Genomic DNA, 19,334 nt, shown 5'->3' with positions numbered 1-19,334 from the left:
CTCAAAGGCAACGTAACCAATCTGGCGAATTTAAATTTCAAATGTAACACGCTATATTTGACCCTGTAACTTCCCAAAACACCATAAAACCTGTACATAGGGGGTACTGTTTTACACGTGAGACTTTGCTGAATACAAATATGTGTATTTTATTGCAGTAAAAGCAAACAGTATTATGACATTGACAGTTAAAATGTCATGTAGAACAAAAAAAATAAAAAAAAATCTTATTTTCTCCCATGTTTTTCATATTAAATTATGTTTCATAGCTAAATATTTGATATTAAATGAAAGCCCTGTTTCCCCTGAATAAAATGATATATAATAAGGGGGGGTGCATTTAATATGAAAGAGGTGAATTACGGTTGGACAGACATATAGCGCAAATGCCAGGTTTTGTTTACATTTTGTTTCGTTCACAACTCGTACATTTGGCTGCGGTGTTAAGGGGTTAATTTCTTCAATGAGAGAGTTTGGGCTAAACTCTTTCATGGTCATTGGAGAAACTAAATGACGTCCATTTGCTTGAATATGCATAGGGATTTGGGAAGAGCGCATATAACTTTTTTTCTTTGATTTTTGCTGTATGTATTGGGGCTGATGTGTACTATGGCTGTTGCTGCCGCCGAAGAGTAGTGGGAGTTTGAGCGCAGGACTTGTTTTTCTTGTATTTATGTTTGGAATTTAGTCCACAATCCTTTTTGCTTGAGCACCCTATCCCTTCATTTGGAAGTGACCACGGGAATGCATACATTTGAGGGGAGTCTCTGGAGGCTGTTGATGCAGATATGTCAAGGCAAAATGTGTCCTATTTTGTGTGCAAAGTCCTAAATGTTGAGAAACAATCTACTGGTTTTTACCATAACAGCTCTTTATTTAGTACGTTGTCCTGAGATAGCACTTTATTTAAAATAAAAAATCTCCTCCTCAATGTATCTTTAATGTGTGATGGGCATTTTTAACTATGGGTAATGAAGAGCTGTTTAATTATTTCACAATTCTTTTATAAAACTTATTTATGTATAATAAAATGAGTCTTATAGAGAAAATTCTACATCACTAAGGATTATTTTGTCAAAAATAAATTCTAAAAAGGCTTTTTGGATAAATCATATTTAGAAACATTTATTATTTTTTATTTAGCTTCCCATGTAATGTATTTTCATCAAGTTAATCAATAAATCTTCACTTTTTAAAATGTTACTTTCTTCTTTTTTATGTTTCTCTGTTTCCTAAATGTCTAAAGGGTCCCTCAGTATAGTAACAAGAGCATATTACCAGCAACCCACTTCACCTTGTCTGACAATTTTATCACTATTGATCTATCTCCTTTGAGCACTTTTAGAGATACATGTTGAGCTGTGATGTTATACTGATATTTGCCGATTCTTCTTGATGTTTTTGCTTCCATAACTATATTTTAAAATGTAGTAATCATTGCACAAGTTTTAGATAGTGCAAAATAATTTCCTTTAACTGCTAGTTTATAATATTAGAAATAATACTGTATATTAAATATAATATTACATATTTTAGATTTGAAGTCTAATTTGATAGACAAGGGTTAATTTATTGTTCTCTAGTATTGCCCATATAAAAAGGTGATACATCTGCCACAACTTCAGCATAATAATGGACACCAAACCAATGGAGGAGTACAACTTAACTTTTATGCAGGAGCACCATGTTAAAACATACTTCATTATTCCAATACCTACAATTAAAGAGTATTATAAACACCCAAGTGACACTCAGACAACAGACCATACCACAACGTGTCAAAGACACGTTAGCGGTCATCTCCAGATGCCACTCAACACCACTAAAACCCAAATCTCTATCATTGTGCTATAAGACCATATTAGACCACAATGCCCCCCACTCTTTTGTTTATGTTCAACAATGGGAAAAGGAGGGGATGCTCACGCTTTCGGACGAACAGTGGCTCAAAGCACTAAACGCCCTTAGAGGCCTCACCTCCTGCTTCTCCCACATAGAAGCCCATAAAAAGGTGCTTTATAGATGGTACCTCACCCCACAAAGGCTGCACCAAATATACCCAAATACGAACCCCAAATGTTGGAGGTGTATGACAGAAATAGGTAACATGACACATATTTGGTGGGAATGTACAGGCATTAAGCCACTGTGGACTCAAGTCTAACAAGTCCTACATCAAACCTTACACCTAACAACACCTTTAACAGCAACCATAACGCTTTTACTGCTCTTCCCGCCGCACTGGCGGAAAACAGATCAAATGATAGCCTCCCTGGTAATTTTAGCAGCGCGCCACTTAATGGCCCAACATTGGAAAAGCACACGATGCCCCTCCCGAAAGGAATTGTTATACAGAGTAAATCAATATTACAAATATGAGTTACTTTCCTCTGATTCCCACATAAAGAGGAACCAGACAGAACAAACTTGGGTACCCTGGTTCAACATGTTAAACAGAAACACCACCCAACCTACTACATCAGACGGTTAGGAACACACCATTCAAAAGGTTGAATCACGCGACTTGTTCCCTGTGCTCACACGCAGCGAGAGTTAGAGTTACAGACATTGTAATGTATTTCGGGTTTAATGTAACCACTGTATAACTTGTTCATAGGTGTTGTATACTTATCCACTAAATCAATCTTGTTCTTTGATACCTAATGATTGCACATCATGTGATGCAAAGAGAAAAGTGTGCTAATATGTCGCCATGAATGTACATCCCTCTTTCCCCCCTTTTTTTCTTTTCTGTACCCCCCACCCTTATTTTGACTTTTTGAAAAATAAAAAACTTTAAATTTTAAAAAAACATACTTCATTATAAGAACATAAATATAAAAAAAGAACAAAAAATATATAAAATGGTTATGGGAAATCAGAGTAATACATTCTCTAAAAAAAATCTAAAATGTTTTGTTGCCAGATTAAATTTAGACAAACTGATTTGATTATCACATCTCAATCGGTAAAAATAACATGAAAATTAAGCCTAAGTCAAAGCAAGCCCAAATTCTATATTGACACAAGCCTAGCCAAAAATAATACTTGTTAGCGCCTAAGTCAGCAGTGACTATTAGACAGCATAACTCAGCTGAAATTCCCTCTTGTTAGTTCAAATGCCTGCAGTATAGCTGAGTAGAGCTGGGTAGCAACACGTAGGCCCATGGTGCATCACAGTAATTTTTCAAGTTGGATAAATAAAGCCGATTAAGTAAAGTTTCCCAGCCATATGTATTCTTTGTGCCTTGTAGTTTAATGTAAGAACTGTAATGTATGCATTATGGTACTAAGCCCAACTAGTATGCCATGCTAAAATATCTAGGTTTTAAAATATGAATCAAAGGGAAGTCTCCCCCCGGTAGATGGTTATCTCTTAATATTCTTAGTCACTATCTTTAGTTCAAGCGTTATCTATCAAAGGGGCAAGTGTATCTAGATCTAATACCTTAATATGTCATGCTATCCACGCATATTTCTAACTATCACTAGCAATCTTGTATCTGATCTGTTTAAAATGTCACCTTTCTTTGAAGTTCCTTCAGAGAGTAACTAATATAAAGTTATTCTCTAATAAATGTATGTATTGTCAAAGGGTCTCTATGAGGTCTCTTTATTGAACCTAAAAAAAAAACCCTGATCAAGGGATCACGCATGCTACTCGGCCAAAAAAAGGGGAGTCTCCATTGTGATTAGTAAGGATGTGGTACTCTCTTTAGTTCGAAAAATTAGTGACAAAAAAGGTTGTTATTTAATTATACAATGTATGTTGAACAATGCTCCGTATACTTTAATCAATGTGTACAGCCCCAACGACAACCAAAACGAGTTTTTACAAAGGATCCTAGCGTTAACTGATATGTATAGACATGGGGAGGTGATCATTGGAGGCGACACAACAAGAGGACATAGTCTTAAATTAGAGGGACAAAGGTTTAAAAATAATATCAGGAAGTATTACTTTACTGAGAGGGTAGTGGATGCATGGAATAGCCTTCCAGCTGAAGTGGTAGAGGTTAACACAGTAAAGGAGTTTAAGCATGCGTGGGATAGGCATAAGGCTATCCTAACTATAAGATAAGGCCAGGGACTAATGAAAGTATTTAGAAAACTGGGCAGACTAGATGGGCCGAATGGTTCTTATCTGCCGTCACATTCTATGTTTCTATGTTTCTATGACACCATTTTTTTATTAGACAGCAGCCTAGATTCCTCCTCTACAGCCCAAGTCAAAAGTTGCACACTCAAACACAGACACACGCTTACAACGAAAATATGCTCCACACTAGCCGCAGCCCGCATGGTGGACCCATGGCGCATTCTACATCCGACAGACGTACACCACACTTGCTACACGGCAGCCCACAACAGTTATTCCCGGATAGATAGATTCCTCATCCCCGCTACATAAATGGCCCAAATAGAAGGAGCCACTATTGGGGTAATGACGTGGTCCGACCACGCTCCCATCACGCTCAGCATTACTGAGACGTTCTCCAACAAGGGCTCAGGCTCCTGGAGACTTAATGAGTCCCTTTTAACGGACCCGTCGATAGTGTCCCAAATAACAAAAGACTTACAAAACTATATCGATGAGAACACGACCGCTGACTCCTCGATTGAACAAATCTGGTTAGCACATAAAGCGGTCATAAGAGGCAGTTTTATAAAACATGCTAGCCATGCCAAAAAACGGAGAACAGCTGAGTATACAAACCTCTTAGAAGCAATCTGAACTCTAACACACTCCAACAAAAGGGACCCAAACCCTGCCACAAAATCAGAACTTTTAGCCCTACACCACAAGTTAAATACCATTGAACTGGCTAAAACAACGTACATGCTTGGGAAACTTAAACATAATTTTTTTACGAGTGGTAACAAAGCTGGTGCTATTTTGGCATCACAACTAAAGAGGAGGAATGTCGCCTCCAGGATCGCCTTCCTCAACCACCCTAAGGGTGCGAAAATAACAAACCCCCAAAACATTGTAGACCAGTTCGCCCAATACTACGGTGAACTATACAACCTCAAACACGACCCCAGTGTCACAAAGCCAACCCCAGCTACAATAGACAATTTCCTATCCTCACTCCACCTGCCTAGACTAACAGAAGACAACCTAATACCCCTGACACGACCATTCTCCCTGGACGAACTTACAAAAGCAATTTCCCAACTCCCAGCACATAAATCACCGGGCCCAGATGGCCTCATAAACGAATACTATAAAACCTTTTCACCTACCATAGCGCCGCTACTCCTCCAACTAGTCAACGAATGTGCCATTAAGGGAGCTCTTCCAGATGAAATGCTCTTGGCACACATCTCTACTCTCCCCAAACCTGGCAAACCCCCCACACACTGCAAAAACCTCCGACCTATCTCCCTCCTAAATGGGGACGCCAAACTGTATGCAAAACTAATCAGTAACCGACTTTCCCCCCTCCTGCATAAAATAATTAATAACGATCAATCAGGGTTTATTAAAGGCCGACAAGGCTCGGATAACACCAGAAAAATTATGAACATGATTTCTTCATTGGAGTCCAGGAGATCACCAGGCCTCCTTCTCGCATTAGACGTGGAGAAGGCCTTCGATCGCCTAAACTGGACCTACATGACCAAAGTTCTAACACACTTTAACTTCCCGGCGCCCACCGTTACTAGCATCATGGCCCTATACCACCACCCAGCAGCGAAAGTCTCACACGGGGGATTCCTATCCACTGCATTCCCCATCACAAATGGTACCCGACAAGGATGCCCTCTGTCACCCCTTCTGTACATACTCACCCTAGAACCCCTGGCCCAAAAGATCCGATCACACCCCGAGATAATGGGGGTCAATATCCACAACAAAACGTACAGCCTAGCCTTGTTCGCCGACGATATATTTATAGTACTAGCGGACCCACACCGCTCCCTTACTCCCCTATTAGACCTCCTACGTCACTTTGGCAACATTTCATACTACCGCCAAAACCAGGACAAGACCCAAGCCTTACCGATAAACCTACCAAAGCCCCTGTTGACCACGCTCCAGACATCCCACCAATTCGATTGGAAGTCAAATTCCATCACATACTTGGGAATTAAAATAGCAACCTCAATTTCTACTATCTCACACCTGAACTATAAACCCCTACTGACGCTATGTAAGGTAGAAATGGGTAGATGGAAACACACTAATATCTCATGGTTGGGGAGAATTAACACATACAAAATGATGATCCTCCCACATATCCTGTACATTTTTCGTATGATACCCTTGGGGATCACCCCCCAATTCTGTAAAGGCTTACAAAAGCTGTGTGGCACCTACATCTGGAACGGGAAAAAACCAAGGGTATCCTTGGCGCTTCTCCAAACCGCACCACGACTTGGAGGAGTGGGACTCCCGAACCTAAGGCTATACCATAAAGCTGCGACGCTTTCTGCGGGCGTGCTCCTACATGCTCAACCAGGTACGTTACAGTGGGTAGACATGGAGAGAATGCAATTCACAGACGTATCTCTAACAGACTACCTATGGACACTGAGGAAATGTAGGGCTAAACGCACAGACCTATTCCCAACCACGCAACTCACAATATCCACGTGGGACACATTTATGGATAATGTGGGCCACAGAGATACATTGCATCCCAAATCCCCACTCTCAGTCTTACGAACAATAGTGCCCAACATCCCCCTGAAAGAATGGAACACAGCAGGGATCACAAAAATATCACAGCTTTTGAACACCAAAGGCATAATACCATTCCCAACCCTCCAAACACAGTGGCAAATCCCGAACAGAGCAATTTTCTCCTACCTGCAAATTAAAAGTGCACTACAAGCGCACGCACTCCCACTACACACACCACCAGACACGACCAGGATAGCCTCCTCCATACTCCTGGATAGGTGCTGGACAACACCCACGAAACCCAAAACACTCACGCTGTGCTACAAAGCATGGCAAGAACTCTACACTACCACACCACACCCCTGCAAAACCCATTGGGAGACGGAGTGTGGGACAACACTGACAGACCGTGACTAGCTCCGTGCCCTCAATGGCCTCTCCAAATGGACAAAATTCTACACGCACATTGAAGCCCACAGAAAACTCCTATACCGCTGGTACATGACCCTACAGCGGCTTCACCGCATATACCCAAACACACCACACACTTGCTGGAGGTGCAATGAGACTATGGGTACTCTGGAGCACCTGTGGTGGTCTTGTAACAATATCCAACCCCTTTGGACCGCTGTATCAACGACACTGGATCAACTGCAGGTCCCCAAATTTCACCTAACAAAAATCTCCTGTCTCCTGCTAATACTCCCTGAAAACCTCACCCTAACACAAAAAGAGATCGCAGCCCTCACTATATTAGCAGCAAGGAATTTACTAGCACAAAACTGGAAGTCACAGACCTGCCCCTCCTTAGCCCAACTCCAAACCAAACTCTCTCAGTACAAAACCTACGAGAGAAGGGCAATCATGTCCCCGCAAAATAAACTTGCATTTGACACGGGATGGGGCAAATGGGAGGGGGAGACAGACGACACGGGTGGGATGTCCGGACGCGATACGCAATGACTGACACCAACACAGGTGACACAGTTAACCGCTTCCCCAGGTACGCTCCAAACGCACTGAAAACCATGCTCTTGAAGAGGACAGGACACACACAGTATATAAACACTGATCGCACAGCAATCTCAAGGAACACTCACATCCCTCTCCCCCCCCCACGAATCCACTATCACCTATCCGGACTCACCCCCCCCCATCTCCCCTACCCTTCTCTAACTCCCAATCTGCCACAAAGGCACTTATACATTGACGCATTCAACAACCCACGACACGAACCCTGCATCTCCCCATACACAGACTTGAGACCAGTGGATGTATAGAATCACTACAAAACACGGCTCAACAAATAAACAACACCAGCTACCACTACCACTTATGTTCCCAACTGTTGGACGGGAGTGATCTCCTCGCCTGATTCCCACTTCAGTACCAGCTCGCTTAACCAACACGGCGACAATGAATCATGACCTGTTTACACAAACAATTGAACCTGCTATGTCAAAATGTATCAATGTTGCAACTGCCTCTATGTATTGCCTCTTGTTCCGACAACAACTTCTGATGTGTTAAACGAGAAAATGCAAAAACTATGTAACCCCCCAATTAACCCCCCTCCTTTTCCTTCTGTATCCCTTACTACGTTTGCAGAAAACAATAAAATACAAATCTGAAAAAGTAAAATAGGGTGCAAGTCGCAGCTTGCTATCAAGTAACATATTAGCAGGTACACAAGTCCAGTATGGACATGAGGGTACAGTTATAAATACAACACAAATCTTGTATGCTATATCCCCGTACTAGTACATGTCATTAATGTATGGTTAAAAAGGAGATCATAAACTGATAACAGGGACATAGTAAAAAAGAAACATAATAGAAACAGGGAAAGCATGCCATTCGACATGCAGTGTAGGGTTTCTGAAAAGGGTCCAGAGGTGAGAAACCGTGTCGAGTGTGGTAGTTCACGTGGTGTTTTGCACCGACACCTGGGTCCAGTTATACCAAGTTTTCTGAAACTTAAGGGCCTGAGAGGGTGAGCTAAGAGACATTTTTTCGTAAAGATAGTATTGGTGAACCTTATCTTTAAATTGTGTAAGGGATGGGCATGTTGTATTCTTCCAATTGGTCGCTATTAGATTCCTGGCTGCCAGAGAGGTTAGAGCTATGAGTTATTGGTGTGTTGGGTCAACCTTAGTGTCTGGTAGCAATAATAAGCAGTTGGAGACGGATGGAGAGAAGGTTGAGAGACCCAACTGTAGTAGGAGCCCATAGGGGTTTGATGCCTGGACAAGTCCACCAAATGTGTAACATTGTACCCTCCTCTGTTCCACATCTCCAGCACAGAGGGGAGACCGATGGGTATATTTTGTGAAGTTTGGTTGGTGTGAGATACCAACGGTAAAGTAGTTTTTTGTGCGCCTCTATATGAGAGTAGCATTTTGTCCATTTGGGCAGACCGTTCAAAGCTCTCAGCCAGTCCCTCTCAGAGAAGTTTGTGCCCAGGTAAGTTTCCCATTGGGTTTTACACAGCAGCGGTCTATCCGGCTGCATATCTAGCCATGCTCTATAGCAAATGGAGAGGGCTTTGGGTTTGTTCGGTGTCTCCCTACATCTAAGCATAATCAAGAAAGGTATTAGCAGGTTACTCGTGCTGTTAGGTTTGGGAGGTGGGAGGGCGTGAGAGGTAAGTATACTTCTGACTTGCAGGTATTTAAAGGTGTCTTGTGCCTGTAGGTCCCATCGCTGTTGTAAATCGGGAAATGTTATTACTTTACTGCGGTCTTCCAAGAGATGTTCAAGCTTGGTTATGCCTAGGTGTATCCAGTCTTGTAGGGACAGTGATTGAGTCATGGACCTTAGTACCGTCAAGGGGGCTTTGGGATGTAGTTTGCAACCATAGCCCATCTGACCCATGAAGGTATCCCACATCGTTATAGTCAACCTAGTAGTTGGGAGGATTGGTTTGACTACATGTCTGAGGTGTTTTGGGGTCCAGAGGTAGTCTATCAGGGAGTTGTCTTGAAATTGGGCCCTTTCCATGTCTACCCATTGTGTGTGACCATGAGGTGAGTGAGCTGTTATACCAGTTGCCAGAGCAGCAGCTTTGAAGTATAGGTATATATTAGGGAGGCCGACACCTCCCCTGGCAGGTGTTTTTTGTAAAAGAGTAAGTGGGAGTCTAGCTCTCTTACCCCCCTAAATAAATGAGTTACAGGTGTATTGCAGTGTTTTAAAAAGTATAGAGGATATTGGGAGTGGTAGCATGCGGAACACATAGAGGAGCTTTGGGAGGGTCATCATTTTGAATGTGTTGATTTTACCTAGCCATGATAGGTGGGACAGTTTCCAGTTCTCTAGTTCTTTCGTGCACTTCTGCAAGAGTGGTGTGTAGTTGTGTTTTATGATGCCTGAAATTGTGGGTGTTATTTTGACTCCTAAATATGTGAGAGTGGAGTCTCTCCAATCGAATCAGTAGGAATTTTTTAGATTTCCTATTATGTCTCTGGGTAGTCCAATAGGTAACGCCTGCGTCTTATCTTGGTTTAGTTTGTAGTGTGATAAGTCCCCAAATTTTTTCAGCAGAGCAAGGATATGGGGCAGCGCTTGTTGTGGGTCAGAGAGGGATATTATGATGTCATCAGCGAAAAGGACGAGGCAGTAGTCTTTCCCTTTCATGCATATGCCTTGTATGTGTTCGTGGTCTCTAATTGTCTGAGCTAAGAGTTCAAGAGAGAGGATATACAGCAAGGGAGAGAGTGGGCAACCTTGCCTGGTCACGTTGGTGATGGGAAATTTCGAGCATAGAAACCCGCCACAGGACACCTTGGCAGCTGGGGCTGCGTACAGCGCCATGATCCTTTTTATGATGGGTTGCGGGAAGCCAAATTTGTGTAGGACTCTTTGCATATAAACCCAGTTGAGTCTATCAAAGGCCTTTTCTGCGTCCAGCGCTAAGAAAAGGTCTTGTCCCTTGTTTCTCTCTAGCTCTGCTATGAGGTTTACTACTTTTCTGGAGTTGTCTGATCCTTGTCTGTCTTTGATAAAGCCCGTTTGGAATTGTTTATCAGTTTGGGAATTGTTCTGTTAGGGACAAGACAATAGGAGCATGATCCGACCAAGTGATAAGCCCTATGCGGGTTTTCTCTATTTTGGGAAGCATCACAGATGGGACCAAGAACCTATCTATTCTGGAATAGCAATTGTGCGCTGCAGAGTGGCACGTAAAGTCTCTTACACTGGGGTGTTGGATTCGCCATGGGTCTACGTAGGAATGTGGTGTGAGGGTGTGTCTAATGCGGGTAATTAGTTTCCCTCTAGTTGTTATAGTCTGTTTTTGTAAGGACTTCTGGTGTGAGGAATCCATATAGTTATCTAACAGAAAGTTAGTGTCTCCTCCTACAATCACCTCTCCAAAGGCATATTTCTTGCACAGTATTAAAATTAGTTCTAGGAACTCTAGCTGTTGTTCGTTAGGGCTGTAGACATTCATAAACGTATACGGATTGTTATTAACATAACATTGTAGCACCACATAACTGCCTTTTTTGTCCCCTATTTTGCGGACTAGTGAGAAAGAACATTCTTTGCCTATTAAGATGGACACCCCTCTCTTTTTTTTCGCGTAACAAGCATGATAGTCTATTGGGTACGTTATGGAGTTAAATTTTTAACGGTGTCCCTATTTAAAATGTGTTTCCTGAAAAAATGCCACATGAGCATCTAGGGACTTGGCCTCTTTCAGCGCCAAGCGTCGTTTATGTGGAGAATTGAGCCCTTTGGCATTCAAGGAACAAATATTAAGCACCATGATTGTAGGTGCCGGGTGTATGCTGAAGGAGGGGTAAGGCTATTAAGCCTTCTGCCCATGTGTCTAATGGGATCGAGCCGCATCCTGGGGGTACTTTAGGAGGGCCTGCGGGCCAGTTGTGGTGCTTTCCTGCCCGGTTTGAGCCCTGTTTTGCTACCCCCTCTCTGGGTTTGCCACCAAGGGCATAGTGATAGAAGTGGTAAGGAATTGACCAAGTGTCTCTGGCAATGCCGGTATGAACCTCGTAGGCACATTATTTATAGAGCAATCAAAAAAAGAAAAGGAAAAAGAAAATAGGAAACAAAATGAAACCGAAGAGGAAACTATGTACATAAAACTGTTGATCGAACGATGTCGACCTAAGTTTTAAAAATGGTTAGAATTGTGGCTCATATTGTAAGCCATAGTGGGGGTCGGTGACCTGCGACAAATTCACTAGGTCTATGTTACAGTGGTAGGTCCATATAGGGTAGGTTCTCCACACGGTGTTGTGTACTCTAATATCTAAACAACACATTCAAGGTGTAAATCTAACTCTCGAACATGGGACAAGTTAGCTTTTAAAACACATATCAAATATTTCACATTCGTGTACATATTACCCCTCCGCTGGTTTCAAGGAGATTTATGTGAGCGGGCATGGATTGCCTTTGACCAGTCTCTATTTAGTTTCACTGGTGATGCCCTGGTTTGGGGCATGAAAGACACCGCCTTAGTGAATGGAATGTCCCAATTTTGTAGGATCATCTTTCCATCCTCTGGGGATAGTATGCTGGAGTCAGTCCCGTTCCTCTTGACCAGGAGTCTGGTTGGGAAACCCCACTTGTACGGGATATTCGCTTCTCGTAGTGCTGTTGTGATAGGGGCAAAGGCTTTCCTCTTCATCATAGTTGATGCAGATAGATCAATGAATAGCTGTATGTGTTTATGACGCCCAGATAGGGGGGAATTTTTCCTTGCCGCTTGCATGATTTTGTCATTGGCTGTGAAATAATGGAGTTTGGTTATGGTTACATCTCTCAGGGTTTGTGGGCCCAGGTGTTTTGGTTTGGGCAGCCTGTGGGTCCTGTCCAGGAGGAGCTCTGTTTCTGACAATTCTGGCACATAAGCTTTAAATATCTCCTGCACATAGGATTGTAGCCCCTGAGGTGTAACAGATTCTGGTATTCCCCTCAGTCTAATGTTATTGTGCCTATCCCTATCTTCATGATCCGACATTTTGTCTTCCAATTTTTTGAACTTGCTTTCTAGCTCTGAGTAGGCCTCTGCTAGTTTATTATGGGCATCTACTATTTCATCTGCCCTTTCTTCCAATCTGGCTGTTCTTTCTCCCACATGTTGGATATCTGACCTTATGTCTGAGGCTACTTGCAGCAGATCTTTTTGAAATGTGGATTTCAGGTCCGCCAGTAATGTTTTGAGAGTGGCTGTTGTGACTGGGTTTGTAAAGTCAGCCATGTTATGGGCAGTATCACTCACTTCTGAGACTGAGGCTGGTAAGCTCGGGCCGTCGGCACCATCTTGTCCCGTCAGTTCCTGTGTGGTAGCAGAGGTGAGGTGCATTTGAAGCATTTTTTGCTTAATTTTCTTGCAGGATTTCATAGACATTTGCTTCTGTGGGGCAGCACCGGTGCAAGGTGTGGTCAGTGTGCGGTCTGTGTGTAGTTTGCTGTTGGCTTGATGCTGGAACTCAGCTGAAAACACTGTGTGTGTTGAGGAGCTCAGCGCTCACGCGTCCATTCTCATCCGCCGCTAGGACACGCCCCCCTGCTTTTTATATTTTATGTAAATCTGTATTCATTAACATAGCATGACCCTATCATAACATTATTATTTTTTTTTATTCTTTATTTAATAACATTATTATTACTACTATTATTATTATTATTATTATTACTACTATTTTTATGGTAAGCACTTTCCCCTAATTATGACATTTTTTAAGGTCAAAACTCAAAACCTCCAGCATCAGTGGTAGAGCCAGTAGAAGTTGGTAACCAGGGCAAGTCCCACTCCCAAGTCCTATATTGTTTCACTCTATGGATCCTGGTGCATTATTTTCCTGGTGGCTTTTTATGCATTAGTTAGTAGTGAGGAGTATTGTAGTTCAGGGACAGAGACATGACGATAAATGCCAATACCAATGTTTTACTTGCCAACTGTGTATTAATGTTTACATGTGGATTCTTTCATGTAGCCAAAGTGTCCTTGTTTTGGCACTGCTTTTCTTCATTTTCTCATTGGTGCAAGATTTTAGAGAGAAGGAAGGACAGACCTTTGGTCTCCTGGCATGATGTTTCCTTTCATTCACATGAACCTCAGAACAGGAAAGTGGATTCTAATAAGGCAAAGGTAAGAGAATGATAAGAAAGGGGGGCAGATAAAACAAGTAAGCAATCTAATAAGTAAAATGTTATGACATAGGTTAGATTCTGACCATAACACGTGTATACAGGAAATAATGATTGGATTTGAAAAGGAGGTAATGTTGGGATGTATAATGAGAGAGGATGAGGGTGAAAAAAGAGTGATGTTAAGAAGATATGGTGATGTGGACAGTAAATTGTTTATATAAAGGAAAGGAAGGCAGAGAATGAACTACTACTGAAGAAAATGGGAACTAGAAGGACCTGCCTGGAAAATATTTAATTGAGTTGAACACAGGGTCTACCAAGGAAAAGGAGAAGCAAAATAATTGCATTTTTGTGGAGTTAACTATTGAAAAGTGCTTGGTGAGTGTTTAGTGGGAACTTCTCTCATTCGGAATGAATTTTCCCTCACAACCACCTTAATGGAAGATGATTCCTTTGCAACAACCTTTTTTGCAAGCACTTTATATGTAACTGTGAGTTGCTGCTATGTTTGTTAGTAATACTTTTTTTTTTGTTTTATGCATAATAAAGTTTATTTTATTTTAGTAGTATTTCTATGTCCTAGTTAAGCATCAACCACAATTAAAATTGTATTTGAAAATAGTTTGCTATTATTTGTAAATATAATAATTCCTTTTTTTTATTGTTGATATTTATCTTAATCTTATTTCACTGAACTAAAACCTCTTGGTCTAATTTAATTTCTTTGAAATATTTCTGAAATGTGCAACCTCCCTTTTTATTTTAGTTTTATTTTACTGAGACTGAAGTAGTGTGACCTGTCAGATTTATAGGAGTCAAATAAGCAGCACTGTTTGTCAGCAGGCAAGAAATAAAAGTGAATGCTTTTGACTCCTGGAATATCCTAAAATGAACAGTAAAAAATAATGTTTTTAAACCTTAACAATAATTATATAAAACAAGTGAACAAACACAGTACAAATAGATTAAAAGCTCTCGGAAGAAAATTCAAGGACAGTGTAGTATTATATCTGTGTATGTTATACATTAATACATTAACATTATACTAAGATAATTCAAATACAGACAAGTGTTCACGCGAGAGCAATTTATGGATCCAATATCTGGGTATGTGGATTTATTTAAAAAATATTTCAAAATTCTCTGATTTAACTAATTTTCAAATTCTATGATTCATGCTCTATGATTTTTACTTGTAATCCTAGGGCATGCAAGTTGGTTGCTATACAACACACAACACACATCACACATCACACACAAAGCAATAAGTATAATATATAAAGATGGAAATTAAACATAACCAATTGTCTAAATAATAACTGTATTTGTGAATATATAATACAAAAAAACAATATGACACCCTAAAAGAGCTGTGAATAAAATAGCCAACATTCACAAAAACCTGTTGAATAGAGTGCAAATAGTCTGTTTATTGGTATTTTGTAAGTTTAGGAATTTTTAAGGACCCTGAAGGCATTACTAGCAGTACAGCTCACTGAAAATGACAGCAGAATGTAAAAAGAATGTCCACATAACTGAGCATAACGTCCACATACAGTAAATACAGTTAAATGATATATTTTTTTGTTAGTTCTGTAAATGACGTTGAAACCTCCTTTGTAAAATAATGCTGACAATTATATGCCTCTGTACTGTGCATTACCTATATTTGCATATATTGACTCACGTCATATAACCACTCTTTTCTACTTCTGAATATTACTACATTACAATGTGCCCATGCTTTCCTCTTAAAAAAAAAAAAAAAAAAATTACAAATAAAGAATTATATTTTAAAAAAAAATAAGTGCTCTAACAATCTTGATCAATCTTTGGAATGCTGATGTAAGGCTCACAGTGAAATAGTAGAACTCCTTCCCCTTCTGACTGTAGGATCCATTGAAACTCCCTTTATATATTCAGGACACTTACAGGCATGATATTAGAGACTAATGGCTTCTGTCAGATGAATTCAATCATCTGCTCATTAAATAATTCACTGAGTATAAATGAAGGTAGTGAAGCCTTATGAACTAATTTTTTTTTTCAAAGTACATGCAGAGTCACCTCACTCACCCTCTTGCTTGTTAAACTCAATTCCGGAAGTGAAGGAGCACATTGTGCTTTTGGTGTGCTTGAAGATGATAAAAGATGAAAACATATTGGTTAAATGTATTGGATTTATAAACATAATATGAGACGTTGTGGAAAGTGACATTTTTTTTTTTTTTTTTTTAACCACACACCTCTTCACACAAATGTAAATATAAAGTAAAAAATCGGATATTTCATAATTTAGGAATAGACTGGAATCCTGATTATTAGTGTCTTGGTTATCATATTTAGAAATACAATCTATACTTTGCATTCCCGTGGCTATCAGCATCAGGCCACTTTTTTCAATGTGTTAGAGCTGAGATAGTTATTTTTGTATCCTGTGATTTCCAACCTATTCTTAATTCCTGTTTCCTTATCACCCTACTATTTTATAGGATACATTTAAGTAGAAAGTAATTTTTATAGATGCATGGAGTTTTGCATACATATATCCATTCTAATAAGCTGATCTAAACAGGTGCTAATAATTCGCTCTTTTGTTTGGATTCCGGAAGCTCCCCCAGTGGCTGTCTAGTAGATAGTCACTGAGGGTAGACTTAGAGCTGCAATGTAAACATTACAGTTCTCTGGAACTGCAATGTTTTACATTGCAGCACTAAGTGCAATAGGAACACTGCAGCCAGATCACTTCAATGAGCTGAAGTGGTCTGGGTGCCTACAGTGTTCCTTTAAGTTACCCATAGTGAGAATCCTCCACCAATTTTTAGGGTGTGTGTCATTTTCATATTCACAATACATGAACACATTATTTAAAAAAAAAAAAATGTATGTATGTGTTTTGAAGTCTAAAAGTTCAAAACTAATATTTATTTATTTATTTATTTTTTATTTTAGACGGTTTACACTTTTTGTAGATTTAAATCACATGTAAAAATACTACAGAATTCACACTCTGACATTGTGCTGGAATGTTTACCTGCATTCACATATACCAACATTCTACACAATGTACCATTTGCATTCTAAAATATTGACACTTAGCATAAATGCATTGCTGATTCCATACACTCTTACACTAACTCTGTTTTCCTGTTCCTTTCCCTCTCCAGCATCCACTTTTTCCCACCACCACTCCTTTTCTTCTCAATGTATTCTGTCTTCCCTAGCCTCTTTTCCAAGCAGACCACAGTTCTCACAATATTAAATCTTTTCCAGATCACTTCATTCCAGACCAATTTATTTTTCAGTCCAATTTCTGTGTATGACTTCCTTGCTTCACAAACACCATTTCATTCATAAGGTATATTTTCTTGTTTTCTCTCTTTTCATTCCCTCACAGTCTCCATGTTCTATTATTAAGCTTCCTTTTTATTTCTTAAACTCACACCTTTCCAGTGTTTGTTTTTTCTCCTTATGCACTAAGATGTGGGATTGGGACTTGCTTTACATCACAAACATACAGCATGAAAGTGGTTGACATTCTGGAATCACACTGCAGTACCCATGTTTGACATGCTTGAGCAAATCCCAAGAGATACAGAAAAGAGGCCCTTAAATCATGCTTGAGCAAATCCCAAGAGATACAGAAAAGAGGCCCTTAAATGCCATGCATTCATAACAGTTCTCTAAAAAAAAAAAAAAAAAAATCAAGAATTTAGCACAGGTTTTAATTTTTATTTATTTAATTTTATACTTTAGATATATGATGAAGACAGAAGAATTGGAATCTGGTTTGAAGAACTATTTCAAAGTGAATATAATATTTTCATGCCTGTATATTAAATCTCTTTCATGCCATAAAGAAGCAAAAAAATAGAAAACTCCCATAGCATTCATGTAGTTAACATATATTTCCAACACCACTAGGGGAGATTGATATGCACCTAGTAGCTATTGCTGGCTTGGTTTTCAAACCACTGATTACTTTAAATTACCATGATGTGTTTATTCACTTTTCATTTTGTCTTTTAAGACATTTGAGTTCTTCAAAGATATTGCTCAAACACCTCTCTAAAGAGATCACTTCTTATTCTGTGAAAAGATGTCATGAACTGCAACACTATCAAGGGCTTGAAAATCTGCCACTTTTGAAGGAAAAATAAAAACCCTAGAGATGAAATAGACAGCAGCCTCAGCATGGGCTATGTAACAAATATCTAGAAATGAAAATTTTCCATGTGCGAATTATGCGTTTTCCTGCGAAACATCAGCTTCTGCTTGTGTGAACTGGATTGATATCTTACTGTGGCTGAAAATTCAGACTGGAAGTTACAGTGCCTGCTGCTAATTAGTGATAAAATATTTGAAAGATGGAGGTATGCTTGCCAAGAAACACTTGCTAAAACTTGTGAATTCTGATACATTTTGGCATTGTGCTTGCTCTAAACCACCAACTAATTGAAGGTGCACAAAGACCATGCTTTGCATTTCACCTTTTTTGTTTATGTAATCAAGCTATTTATCTTGCAGAAACATATTAGTATTTTAGCAGCATAAGTATTTTAAAACTGGGAATACTGCAGAATTTGTTGTTGTAGGTTAAATATATTATGTGCCCTGCTGTTTTGGTTAGGCATCTTTTGTTACTTAATCAAGCAAATTTTGTTGCAGAAAAATGGCTAAAGAGGATATATTCTTCTCTTGCTACCAACCAGTGTTTATTTAGAAAAAAATAGACATTTAGCTAAGTGTATCTGGCTCTATGTTACAGTAATTGTACAAAACCACCGATCCCTTATAAGTTTGCTTTACCAATGATGGGAACCTAATATCAACCTGATACATTTAAACAAATGAGCAAATGCAAATAGACAGATAAGCACACACAAACACACTCTTAACTTTTCGTACTGATATGTCTCAACTTCGTGCTCCTAGTGTGGTTCAAGCAAAAAGGTCGGGGACCCATAAATTACATCAACAGCCTAATTTCCATCAACCTCAGGAAGCCCAAGTATTATATGTTTTATCATACTGTGCAATAGCAATAGCCAATATTACTAGTATGACATCTCATTAACCCCTTAAGGACACATGACATGTGTGACATGTCATGATTCCCTTTTATTCCAGAAGTTTGGTCCTTAAGGGGTTAAGGAATGTGGAATTTCGAAACCGTGATCTTCCCATAATATGAAGTGTATATTTATTTTTATGTATATATTTTTTGCATGTAAAATTCTAGTTGAATTACATAAAAATATATATATATATTTAAAGTGTAGCCTAACAATGCTTTGTTTGCAAAATTATAGAATTTTAGCTTGTATTCCAAATGTCCTGCAGCACCAAATTTCTCAAAGAAAAAAAATAGTTGACATTTTCTGATGAATATAAAATTAGTTAAGAAGTGAAAAATAAAGGTCAAGGTTTTTTTGTCCTCAATCCTGATCTATATAGTTGAGCAGAATTAAACCCATGTCATCAAAATAATCAGAATAATTAGTCATGATTAACCAAATAGCAAATGTTACATTTAAACTTATCTATTACAATACTGATCAGCAATACAAATACACAACTA

This window comes from Pelobates fuscus, chromosome 6, assembly GCF_036172605.1.
Source record: "Pelobates fuscus isolate aPelFus1 chromosome 6, aPelFus1.pri, whole genome shotgun sequence".
Lineage (NCBI taxonomy): Eukaryota > Metazoa > Chordata > Amphibia > Anura > Pelobatidae > Pelobates > Pelobates fuscus.
This window is presented reverse-complemented; position numbering follows the sequence as displayed.